This window comes from Staurois parvus, unplaced genomic scaffold (genome assembly GCF_062004578.1).
Source record: "Staurois parvus isolate SC_StPar_1 unplaced genomic scaffold, SC_StPar_1.0 ptg000129l, whole genome shotgun sequence".
NCBI lineage: Eukaryota > Metazoa > Chordata > Amphibia > Anura > Ranidae > Staurois > Staurois parvus.
In genome coordinates this window covers 5,158,846-5,171,853 of record NW_028317925.1, presented here as the reverse complement: position 1 = coordinate 5,171,853, position 13,008 = coordinate 5,158,846, and the positions used below count along the sequence as shown (strand labels likewise).

General features: G+C 41.7%; 1 protein-coding gene across 1 annotated transcript in view; it reads left to right on the top strand.

Moving 5' to 3' along the window:
• Nucleotides 1-13,008, top strand: part of LOC149466462 (catechol O-methyltransferase-like) — a 150,862-nt gene that overhangs the window by 7,486 nt on the left and 130,368 nt on the right. The gene's annotated exons all lie outside the window — the stretch shown is intronic.

The window sequence follows — 13,008 nt, the reverse complement described above, 5'->3', positions numbered from 1 at the left end:
CGTCCTCAATCAGAGCCCCCAAGACTGTGTGTGTTTGTGTGTGTGTGTGTGTGTGTTTGTGTGTGTGTGTGTGTGTGTGTGTTTGTGTGTGTTTGTGTTACTGAGGGGTCTCCTCTGAGAGAGCCGCAAACCATGCGAGGAAAGGGGAGGGGAAGGACGTTGCTGTTGGGGGGAAGGGGGGGCTAGAGGTCACTGCTATGGGGAAAAGGGGGGCAGAGGACAATGCTGGGGGGGAGGAGAAGGGGGTCATAGGTCACTGCTATGGGGAAAGGGGGGGAAGAGGACACTATTGTGGGGGAGGAGATATGAAGTACGGTAGAAAACACTGCTATAGGGGTGGCCCCACCCATAGCAGTGTGCTCTGCACATCACCCCCCCCCCCAGTAGTGTCCTCTGCCCCCCTTTCCCTCATAGCAGTGACCTCTGGCCCCCTTCCCCCCCAGCAATGTCCTCTGCCCCCCTTTCCTCCATAGCAGTGACCTCTGGCCCCCTTCCCCCCCCCACAGCAATGTCTTCTGCCCCTTTTCCCCCAGCCTCCTCCGCTGCTGCTGCTGTCATCCTCTGTGCACAGCAGAGAGCAGAAGACAGCACAGCTCAGGACGGAGGGTGGGAGGAAGAGCTGGCCAAACAAGCTTTTCATATTAACTTAGCTGGTAATTGGTTGCTAGGATTGATCTAGCAACCAATCACCTTCGGGTTAATATGAAAAGTTAATTTGGCCAGCTCTTCCTTCCGCCCTCCGTCCTGAGCTGTGCTGTCTTCTGCTCTCTGCTGTGCACGGAGGATGACAGCAGCAGCAGCGGAGGAGGCTGGGGGAAAGGAGGGGGGGGACCTGTTCGCGGTCTACCTGTCACCTGCCCTCGATTGACAGGTAGACCACGATAGACGGGTTGCTGACCCCTGCTGTAACATGTTCTCAAAGGTGAACATATCCTTTAGCCGCCTCCTGCCCACCATATAGTACAATGACAGGCGCAAGGCGGTTCTCTCTTTCTGGGAGGACATCATATGATGTCCTCCCATGCTAACCGCGCATGCGCGGCTCCGGGAGCACGCAGCGCGGCGATCGGTGGTGCGCTGTGTCCCTCGGACACAGCGGATCACCGATCAATGGAAAGAGCCAAAGATATCGGCTCAGTCATGTGATCAACTGTGTCCAATCACAGCTGATCACATGTAAACAGGGAAATGCCAGTATCGGCATTTCTCTCCTCACGAGCTGTCACGCTGACAGCTCGTGAGGAGAGCCGATAATCGTCATTCCTCGGAGTGGACATGTACACTGATCATCAGAGCACTGATGGTCAGTGTGCCCTAATGATCTGTGTAGCCCCAGCAGTGCCACCTGTCAGTGTCCATCAGTGCCAGCTGTCGGTGCTCATCCATGCCACCTGCCAGTGCCCATCAGTGCCACATTTCAGTGCCTACCTGTGCACATCAATTCCACATATCAGTGCCCATCTGAGCTGCCTTTCAGTGTCTCCCATCAGTGCCACCTATTAATGCCAGTCAGTGCCACCTATCAGTGCCAGTCAGTGCGCATCAGTGCTGCCTAACAGTGCCAGTCAGTGCTGCCTATTAGTGCCATATATGAGTGCTGCCTTTCAGTGCCCATCAGTGATGGCTGTCAATGCCCATCAGTGCCACCTATCAGTGTGCATCAGTGCAGCCTATCAGTGCCCATCACTACAGCCTCATTAGCGCACATCAGTGAAGGAGAAAAATCACTTATTTACAAAATTTTATAAGAAAAACTAAGAAAAAACATTTGTTTTTAAAAAAAATTTTCAGTGGTTTTTGGTTTGTTTAAGAAAAAATGAAAAACCCAGAGGTGATTAAATACCACCAAAATAAAGCTCTGTCACAAAAAAATTATAAAAATTTCATATGGGTACAGTGTTGCATGACCGCGCAATTGTCATTCAAAGAGTGACAGCTCTGAAAGCTGGAAATTGGCCTGGGCAGGAAGGGGGTATAAGTGTCCTGTAGGCTAGTGGTTAAACAACATATTTTCAGAGTATACACTAAAAGTTGCTTAGTTTGCATTAATATAATTAGTGGCATGTAAACTGTGCTTTCATATAAAATATATCACAACAACATTTTGCTAATTTTCATTTTTTTTAGTATATTTGCTTCTTTAGCTGTATCATATAGTAGACAATTTGCACTTGTAAGGGTACTTTCACACTGCCAGTGTAGTGCAGTGTACCCAAGGTATTCATGCAGGTTATCACCACTTTGCCATAGAATTCTATTAGATCAGTCATTTTTGGTGCGTTTTCTGAAAGCACACCAAAAGTCCTGTAAAGCTGTATCTTTGGTGTGCCTTCAGAAAGCTGTGAGTCATAATTGGTGTGGGTAAGTGAACAATCCTTTGCTGTTATTCCTGTTTGAATGACTTATAGAAAGGTGATTTAAACCATTTAATCTTTTCCCATTTATATGCTGCCAACGTTTTTCACAGCACTTTCACAACTTAATGAGAGCACATACAGTATGGCCAGTGAGTATGGAAGCCAAAGTCCCTAGAGAGAAAGGGTAGGGATTCACATGCTCCTCTGTGCCAAGAAGTACCTGCTGGGGAGGGAAAATTAAAGCAAGTGAGTCACTTTGCACACATTTGCTATAGAACACCATTGTAGTAGAATGGGAAGGTATAGGAACTTACACATACACACTATTCAAAACAAGCGTTAACTGGGCTTGGGCTTTCAAAAGTTATTAAACCTAAACACAAACATTTAATATATTGCAGCTTACCAAATCTTAACCACTTGCCTACTGGGCACTTTTACCCTCTTCCTTCTCAGGCCAATTTTCAGCTTTCAGTGCTGTTGCACTTTGAATGACAATTGTACGGTCATGCATCACTGTACTCCTGAAACATGTATCATTTTGTTTTTCACACAAATAGAGCTTTCTTTTGGTGGTATTTAATCACCGCTGGGTGTTTTATTTTTTTTTTGCACTATTTGCACTATAAACAAAAAAAGAGCAAAAAATGTGGAAAAAAAAAGTTTTTCTTTGTTTCTATTATAAAATTTTGCAAACAGGTAATTTTTCTCCATCACTGATGTGCGTTGATGAGGCTGCACTGATGGGCACTGATAGGCTGCACTAATGAGGCAGCACTGATAATGCTGCAGTGATATGCAGCAATGATGGGCACTGATAGGTGGCACTGATGGGCAGCACTAATGGGCGACACTGACTGGAGGCACTGACTGACAGCACTCGACTGGCGGTACTGCTGAGAACTGATGGGCGCAACTGCTGGGCGGCACTGCTTGGCAGCACTGATGAATGGCACTGATGGGTGACACTGCTGGGCACTGCTAGGAGGCACTGATGTGCACTGGTGGGTGGCACTGCTGGGCACTTGTGGGTGGCACTGCTGGGCACTGATCATCAGTGCCAATCTGTTCTATGACAATTGCCAGTTATTGGCAGTACTTTCTTCACGCTGTGACAGCGTAAAGAAAGTACTGCTGATAACCAGCAACTGTATTTACTCAGTGATCTGCTGTGTCATTGGACACAGCTGATCACGTGGTAAAAAGCCAAAGTGATGCCCTTTTACCTCATCACATGATCAGCTGTGTCTGAAGGACACAGCGATCATGAAGATCGCCATGTGCACTGCTGGGGGCACACAGGAGGGTGTGTTATGGGAGGACGTCATATGACACCCTCCCAGAACTGGACAACCACGCTGTAGCCATCATTGGGCTATAGCTCAGTTGGCAAGAGGTTAAATGTGATGGCTGCATTTGTTTTCCTTTTTAGGCTTTCCTTTTTTTTTACCTAGGGATCTGGCCAGTAAGTCTGTTTTTCAACAGATCAAGCTGTCCTGCAGATGTAGCAGTTAGAGGGTTGAGAAAAACCTATTAACACTAACAGGGGTGCTTACAATGGTCAGCATTTATTTATTTATGTAAAACCTTTATCTAAAAAGGACAAATAAATTGTTTCTATAACTGCTTATAAAGTGTTAGCTGGAATTTGGCTTCAATTTTGTAGTGTATTTAAATCTGCTAGTACACTCCCCTCCCTCCAGACTGATAATGCTGCTCTTCAAATGTGTCTCTTTTGCTGCTTCATCCAGAGTGGGGCACCATAATACAGCAGGTGTGTTATTGGCCACATCACCAACTGAAAACAGAAAAAAAAAATAGAAAACTGATGTAGCCACATTGCTCAATGATTGGTAAGCTGCAATATATTCCATTTTTGGTTTTGGGTTTAATACTGCTTTAATTAAATAGTCATTTCAAAAAAGGTTGCTCTAACCCATACCCCCACATTTTCCTCAGCACCAATAAGGCCTGTTCACTTCTGCATGCTTTAATTGCAGTGAGCGTGTTGTATGCATGCTGTTAATATAAAATGCATTCTACATGCTTTTCCATCAAACTTTATGTAAAGTGTGTTTTACTGGAAAACACATCAGAAATGCAGCTAGCAGGACCTATTCTAATGTGCTGCACCATACCTAAAATGTGATGTGAAAGGGGCCCAAATCCTCATGTACAGAGATGCCAGACAGATGCATTTCTAAAGCTGAAATGCACCGTCTGCTGAAAGACACAGCTTGGCTTACATTGTGCACTCTGGAATTTCTAACCATTGCCCAATGCATGTACTGAGCATGTTTAGAGAAAGGGGCCCCATCTGTCCGTTCCAGATGAGCATCCATGTGAGGTCTTTAAAGGGGGACTTAACTGGGAGAAAAGAGTGTGTTAGGGCAACTTTTTTGGAAATCACATTTGCACTTCTAAAGAGGTGTGCCTTTGTTTAATTGCAGAAGCAGTTTGTTATTCTATGAAATTTGTAAGCGGTTTCCCTTAGTCAAGATAGCAACGCAGTATCCGACAGCCGATTGAAAAATCAGCTCGGGGTAAAGACACCACTGGATCTCTGGACAGGTAAGTGCCCTAATATTAAAAGCCAGTAGCTACAGTATTTGTAGCTGCAGACTTTTAATTGTTTTATATGCTTTAACTAGCTTGTGATTGGTTGCTAGAATCGCACTGCATGCCAGCAACCAATCAGTTAACTGGGCAGCTCCTGGCCACCACTGTGCTACCTCCCGATGTCAGCTCTGCGAAGATGACAGCACTGGTGGAGGCTGAGGAGAAAAACTAGCGGCTCCTAAATGGTGCAACTGCGGCGTGTCTGGATTGGACAGTGACTTGGTCTGGATCCAGACAATGGTCCGCCATTTAGTGATACCTGATATATAGCATTGACGCTGACCTAACATTATATATATTTCTTCATTGTTAAAGTGACTCAACAAAACAAAACACATTTGAGTAATTCAAACCACTCCTAGTCAAAGGGGTGGTTTAAATTACTCAAATGCGCTTTTTATTGCGCTTTCTGGTTAGTGCAATATACATCTATTGTATTATCACAGGAGTCACGGATTTGCACCTTAAGGCGTTTTTTGCTGTTTTTGGACTTTATTATAATCATTTTATCACCTTGAGCACTTTATACGTCATATTGGGACGTTTATTCACTTTATTGTGTTATTTGGGCGCTCTGCAGCATCTCATATGTGTTTTGCTTATTTATTTGTTTGTCATGCACTTTACACCTTAGCGCTGCATATTGCTATGTTTTATTGATTAGGCGGCTTGAGAGGTTCGCCTTTTTATGCCAGCTGCTTTGATACATTTTTTTACCTTGCACTCGTTTGTGAACTTACTTGTAATTAATACTTACCTAACCCTCTGCCAGCCCCATTGAAGAAAGAAGCTTGTTGAAGAATATTTAGGATATGTCACTTCCAGGAATCTGATGCTGGTTTCCCCTACTTCCATTTTTGGTTTCATCCATTGATCTCTTAAATCACTGCAGGACACATTATGAACCTAGGTGCCAGAGGGAGAAGCCACAAGTTTATAAAATTGCTCTGGTATTTAAAGGGTTAAGGTACTTCTATCTATTCAGTCGTATCCGACCCTTGGCGATTGCATGGACCGTCACTCGTAAGCTACTTTTTCCTTGAATTCTCTTAGCAATTATTTTACAGGGTAGGTTGCCAGGTCTTTCCCCAACCCCTACCATGCAGGAGATCCCGCATGGCCAGGGATGAAACTAGGAAAATGGTTGGGAATTGAACCCATGACCCAATTACTGCAAGGCAGAGGTGCTAACCACTAAGCCACTGTGCCGCCCAAGGTTCTTACATTCTTGCATTAAAAAAAAAATAAAGGGTGTATTAAAGTAGATCTATAGGCAAATATTTTATTTTAATTTTGAATAGAGTAAGGGTGGGTTATTTCCCCTCTTATTTTTTTTTCCATCTGTGTCGAATTGGGGAAAGTTACCTTCACTTCCTGTCCCATAGCCAAAACAGGAGGTTAGAGGAAATCCCCGAAAATTAAGGGAATCCATCAGATGCCCCCCCAGGTCACCAAAACAAATGTTCCCATTGGAAGGTTTTCCCACAATTCCTGTTCTGGGGACAACTCAAAATTTGTGATTTTCTTTTACTTTCACTTTCAATTAGAATGGTAAATAGGAAGAATAGAGAGGGTGAATCCCCCTAAGGACTTGATCATAAGTGTATCAATATCCATGTGTTTATGCAGCATTTATTCAGCATTTCTAAAGCCTTACAATCACCTGTCAGTGTGTGCCATGAATATTTCAATGGTACCACACAGTGCTGTTTACACGGTAGCATTGTGTTGTGTTAAAAATGAATCAGCATGTTGTCTTCATGTGGTATTTCCAGTTTCTCAGCTTTCTTAGTCTCCCCAGACTAACATAGCTGTCCCAACTCTCAAAGTCCTGTGGGAATCCCTTCAACATGGGATGCAGACATAGCCGTCGCCAACATAAGACTGCTTAAGGGGGATGGGGGTCACTTTCCAGGATTTCAGACAGGACCCCTGATATGTCGGTAGCACCTGTACTGGGCCCAGGCCAGTAGAGGAATCACATATGAGCAGGAGAAAGGGTGCAGCAGGAGGGCAATTACAGGAACAGATCTCATGTGTGTTTCTACTTACAAAAGCAGAAAGCCAGTTTCATTTCCCCACCCTCCTGTCTTCATTTAGAGGCTGCAAAAAGCTTGAAAAACGCTTGAAAGCATGACACGTAGGCCCTATTCACACCATGGCATTTTGAATCAGCAAAATCCACCCGCGATTTCAAATGCTTTGCTAAAATTAGAAATCACACAACAACGTTTTCAGGTGCCATACATTTAAAAGGCACCTAAAAACGCGGTGCAGTTCTTTTGCGTGATTAATCGCGCTACAGCCACAGCAAACTGCATCGCATGAAGTGTGTCACCCAAAACAAGTTTGGGTGACACGCTTTGCGTGATGTGGTTTGCCATGGTTGCAGTGCGATTTATTGTTTGATAATCACGTGAGAACTGCACTGCGTTTTTAGGTGCTATTAAAATGAATGGCACCTGAGTACACTTTTGTGCTATTTGTTATTTTAGCTAAGCATTTTAAAACCACGGGCAGAATTGTGCCCATTCAAAACGCCATAATGTCAAGCATGCAGCATTTTTTTTACTAATATAAAATTCGGCCTATTGTTTTCATTGTGCCAGTGCACACAGGTGCATAAACCAGCACTGTGTGTTGATCAGTAAAAGAAAAATCTGCTGGTCAGTATTTTGATGCTCACATGTGGACACAGTCATGGACGCAGTCACTACTCCCAACTTGACATCCATGTGGCATACCCGTGCCGTTCCGTCAGAGCTCTGTGTGAGTGATGTCATCGTGGCTCAGCCAATGAAATGGTCAGAGCCCGCAAACCCAGAAGGAAGACCAGGTGAAGATGGAAGCTCTGTAACAGTGCACTGCTGGAGGGCTTCATTCTAAGGGAAGTCTTTCATAATGAGCTAGTATGCAATGCAATGAAAAAAGATGGATTCTATTAAATTTCTCCAGCAAGCTAAACATATGTTGATATTGTCAAATGTTCAGTTAAAAGCTACCTAGCATATATGATTTGAATACAAAAAATTTGATTCCGATTTAATATGATAATTAAAATGACCATTACTTAACGGTCCTTTCACATGGGCATTCTGGGTTTTTTTTTCATCAGTTCAGTCACTTTTTTTCCTAGAAAAAACGCATCAGTTCACATCCGTTTTTCATCAGTTTACATCCGTTTTTCAGTTTACATCCATTTTTTACATCCTTTACCAATACAAAAACGGCCGTTTGTCCGTTTACACCTGTTTACAACCATTTTTTGTCCGTTTTTTTTTTTTTTTCGTTCAAAAAAAAAAACGGACATTAACAAATGTGGACATTAACGGATGTAAACAGATGATCATCCGTTTACATCTGCTAGCCAATAGAAATACATGGGTATCTGTTTTTCATCCGTAAACAGATGATAAATGGACATACGGAACGCCCATGTGAAAGAGCTCTTAGGGGAATTACGCTTCTACTGATGGTTACCTTGTTTGCGTCTTGTTGCAGAATTCTGTATCCCTTTTGAGATTCACTGTACCCCACAAGTACACTTTCCTTTGTGCAAGCATCCCATTTTGTACATTTTTCTTTTGGGATCTGCGCAAAAGAAAAACGTTTTTAGATAGTTCAAATTTGGGGGCATTCCTTTCCATAGTTCATATAGAGTTTTCTCAGTTGATTTTCCTGGTAGTCAGCTATAGAGATCGCATGTGGCCATAATAGCCTCCCCCCATATGTTGGCATATCTGCATCAAACAGCATGGTTCTTCCACTCTCGCATAAAGTACAGTTCATTCTTTCTGCAACCTCGTTTTGTTCTGGGTTTTATGGCACAGTAGTATGAAATCATTTTTATATATATATATATATATATATATATATATATATATATATATAATATATTTAAATATTTTTTGGTATTTATACACTTTTATTAGTTATTTGTATCATAATTTGTTGAGAAATATTTAGGAGCGCAACATATATTTGTAGACAGTAGTATGAAATATTATGCCATGCTTTCTGAGAATCGCCTGTGTGTTATCACCTGAATATTCAATTCTATTGGCTCAAGTAAGTAACAAATTTAGCAAAATTCCAAGTACATTGCGTACACATACTGCTCAAGTTTCTCTGGTACTTCACTTTTGTTGTGTAACAGATATAGTGTAGTATACCTGGAGTTATCATTTATAAAAGTGAGAAAATACCTCTTCCTTCTTGTAGTCAATTTTTCCATTGGACCTCAAAGATCTGAATGAATTAACTCCAGAGGTTTCTTAGTTCTACTGTTACTATGCTTTGGAAAGGCTTTTCTTGTAGTTTTTCCTTTTATACAGCTGGTGAATTTCAATGTTTGATCACATGGACTAATTTTTGTTCCACTTGCATAGTCATTCTCACTTAATTTCTTTGTTATGTCAGGAATTCTGTGCCCAAGTCGTCTGTGCCATTTGTGAAAGCAGTTTGAATATTTTTTCTCCTAGTCAGTATTAACCACCTCATTGCAGCTCAACTGATACAATTAATCTGTAATTTTAGTCTTTGCAAGTAAGATATGCCCTTTTGTGATGGCAAAACTGTCATTGCCTTGTTTTGTGAGTTTCTTCACTGACAAAAGATTAGTTTCAAGAGTAGGGAATTACAGGACATTTTTCACAGGTATCTTTCTGGTGACACTCAGGGAAATAGGACAGTTTTTTCTGTTTTATTCTGGTCAAGGTGAATAAAGGAATTTTGTATTATTTGTCATTTGACTCGTAGCTTCTGAATCAACACACCTTGCCTGTAAAGTTGAGGTGCAACTTTTGGATTGAAAAACATATTCATTATATGAAGAAAAATCAGTTTCTTCCTTCACACTTTTGACTTTTTTAATTTAGGTTGCTTGTTTTTTGGGTGTTTTTTCTGCATTCTAGATTTCCAGATTCTGCATTCTTCTTTTAAATGACCTTGTTTCTTGCTTACAAAACATTCACATGTTTCTTGTTGCATGTTACTGTTTTTATGCCTATTTTTTTGTCTTTAAAGCAGACTCTGCGACAGAAGCACTGTCACTATTAATGCTTTCTGTTTTACACTTATATTCATCCATAAGCTTGCCCTAAACATATTCCAATGTGAGGTCATCATCTGGACATGCATCAAGTGCTGTGACAAGCGTTTTATAACTATCTGGTAAACCAGTAAGTAATGTTGCTGCAACATGAAAATCTTTTATTTGTTCTCCTATACCTCTCTAGCATTCAGCTATTTTCAAGGTGTGCCCTATGTAATCCTGAACATCCTGGCTTTTCATCAGTTTGCTTTGGTATAGCTTTTTAATCAAATACAATTTATTGCTGAGATTTGCTACTGGCCATTTTGTTTTATTCTGTTGCAGTCTTCTTTCTGTTGCTGTATCTTGCAAATGTTTGCTGCAGCGGGCTATGACTGGGTGTCTGGGCCCATAACCTGTTAGAGATTCTGTATATAGCCCTACAGAACAGACAGTGCATAGTCCACATGTGAAATGGAAATTTTATCCCAGAGAAACAACAGAGAGTTTAACCGCTTTCCCGCCAGCCTATAGCAGATATACTGCTACAGGGCGGCACGCGTGAGCAAAATCACGTATATCTACATGATTTTGCATTTCCAGGTAGGGGGTGTGCGTGAGCCGTGAGCGCCCAACCCATGCCGCTATTCGCGGCCTCGGCTGTCAATCACCCGGTCCAGGCCAGTGATTACTTGCCGGCATCCAGTGATCGCCAAGCATTACCGACGGAGGGAGAGAACTGTATGTAAGCAATACAGTTCTCTCCCCTGTCAGCACCAGCATGCTGCTTTGTATTGCTCTGCATAGCAGAGCAATACAAAACAGCATGCTTACATAGTAAAACAGCACATAATGTGAAACAGCACACAGTTAATCCTTTGATCGCCCCACATGTTAACCCCTTCCTGTCCAGTGCCATTAGTACGGTGTCAGTGCTTTTTATTAGCACTGATCACTGTATTGGTGTCACTGGGGATGTCAGTGACACCAAGTCAGTTCCCCCCAGTATCAGAATGCCCACCGCAGTCCCCGCTATAAGTCGCTGATCGCCGCCATTGCTAGTAAAATATAAAAATCCCAGTGTATATACCGCCATTTGTAAATGCTATAACTTTCATGTAAACCAATTAATTTACATGTATTGGGATTTTTTTAGCAGACATGTAGTAGAATATATTTTGGCCTAAATTTATGACGAAATTTAATTTTTTTTACTGGACATGTCAAAAATGTTATTTTTTTCTCAGAATTGTTGGGCTTTTTTTTTATAGTGCAAAAAATAAAAAACGCACAGGTGATCAATTGCCACCGAAAGAAAGCTCAATTTCTGGGAAAAAAGGATGTAAACTTCATTTGTGTGCAGCGTTGCATGACCGTGCAATTGTCAGTTAAAGTAACCCAGCGCTGTAACGCAAAAAATGGCCTGGTCAGGAAGGGGGGGGGGAATCCTCTGGAGGGCAAGTGGTTAAAGATGTAGCTACAAACTTATAAACACTGCCACTGCTACTAGTTGAAGAATATATCTCCACTGATTACTGATGTAGTTGTTGCACAAGGAATACATGAACACTGTATTCCAACAGCTTTTACATATATAGTGTAGATAGATAGATTAGACTTCCAGCCTTTAGAAACTTTAGATGTTTGTAGCAAGTTACCACTCCACAGAACATTTAATTGTGGTGTACAAAAGCCTAATAACTTAACATATACGTTACACTCTTTGCTGTGTGTATTATAAAAGCAGACAACCACACAGAGTGGCTCTCCTATCAATGGTAAATTGTTGAAAGCATATGCAATGGAAACATCAGCAGTAAGCTGTGAAAGACTAAAAAAAGACCTTGGTCAGATAAATTCCAGGTCCATCTGCACCGCCATGGCCATGTAATGCCTTTGGAAGGAACTTTATTACAGCATTCATTAAAGGGAAAAGCCTTGTATTAATGTGCAGCTGTTGCGTATCACATTTATGTATGCAAGGTCAATGTCACTACTCTTCATACCCCTTGTGGAATCATCACTCCTGGGTGTGATAGCTGCTTGTCAGGGCAGTAGTAATCCAAAGCAATTCAAAATAGATCCTTCTGTTTTTCTGGATATGTAGTCTATAAAACATGCATATTTTTTTTCTGCTTGTGTGTGCTTATGGGATTCTCCAAATTGCTTTGCTAAGTTTCTGACAAAGTACACCTTTTATCTGATTCCATATGAATACTATGAGTTTGATTGCCTATTTTTGTGCAGTCCTCTGTTTGCCTTGAATATATCATACATAAATTCACAGTTCACTAGCTAGGAATAAAATCGTCTGTCATCACAGCTGTCTCAATGTGTTCTTCTTTTCGGATGCCAGCGGCATCATCACATAGGCATACATCAGTGTGGAAGATGAAACTAAAGCAATATCCCTTTGGGTCTATCACATCCGTCTATCCTGAGGAAAACCGGATTTTCATTACATCAAATCAGAACAGATGCTCTTATCAGTGAAAATGAAATTCAGAGCAAGTCTAGATGATCATCCGTCATCTGACAAAATATACATAAATTGGTAGATGCAGCTCTTTACTTTTCATTTCCTCCAACCTATTCTAGTCAGCCTGATTTGCACAGAAAATGTCACTGAGGTTATAAGGAGGTACAGTGCAAAGTATTTTGTAAGTCAGGTGCACATAAAATAGAGCTCTTCAGCCCAACATAACCATCGTTCATAATTTACAGTTCTTCTTTTAAAGCTGAACTTATTGAAAGTTACATAAATAGTTGAAATCTGTTAGCGAGTTGTTTTCATACCAGACAGCACCACCAAATCTTTATCCTTTATTGAAACAACAGCAGCCTTCACTCCCCAAGGCTGCTAATTGAACAATGAGTGAACAGCAGTACACTGATGAGGTTATCCATCTGCTCACTCCTCTCTCTACTTCTGTCAGTATGTTCCCTGTCAACACATATGAATGCAGGAGTGCCTTATTGGCTCCTATCACTGACTGTCCC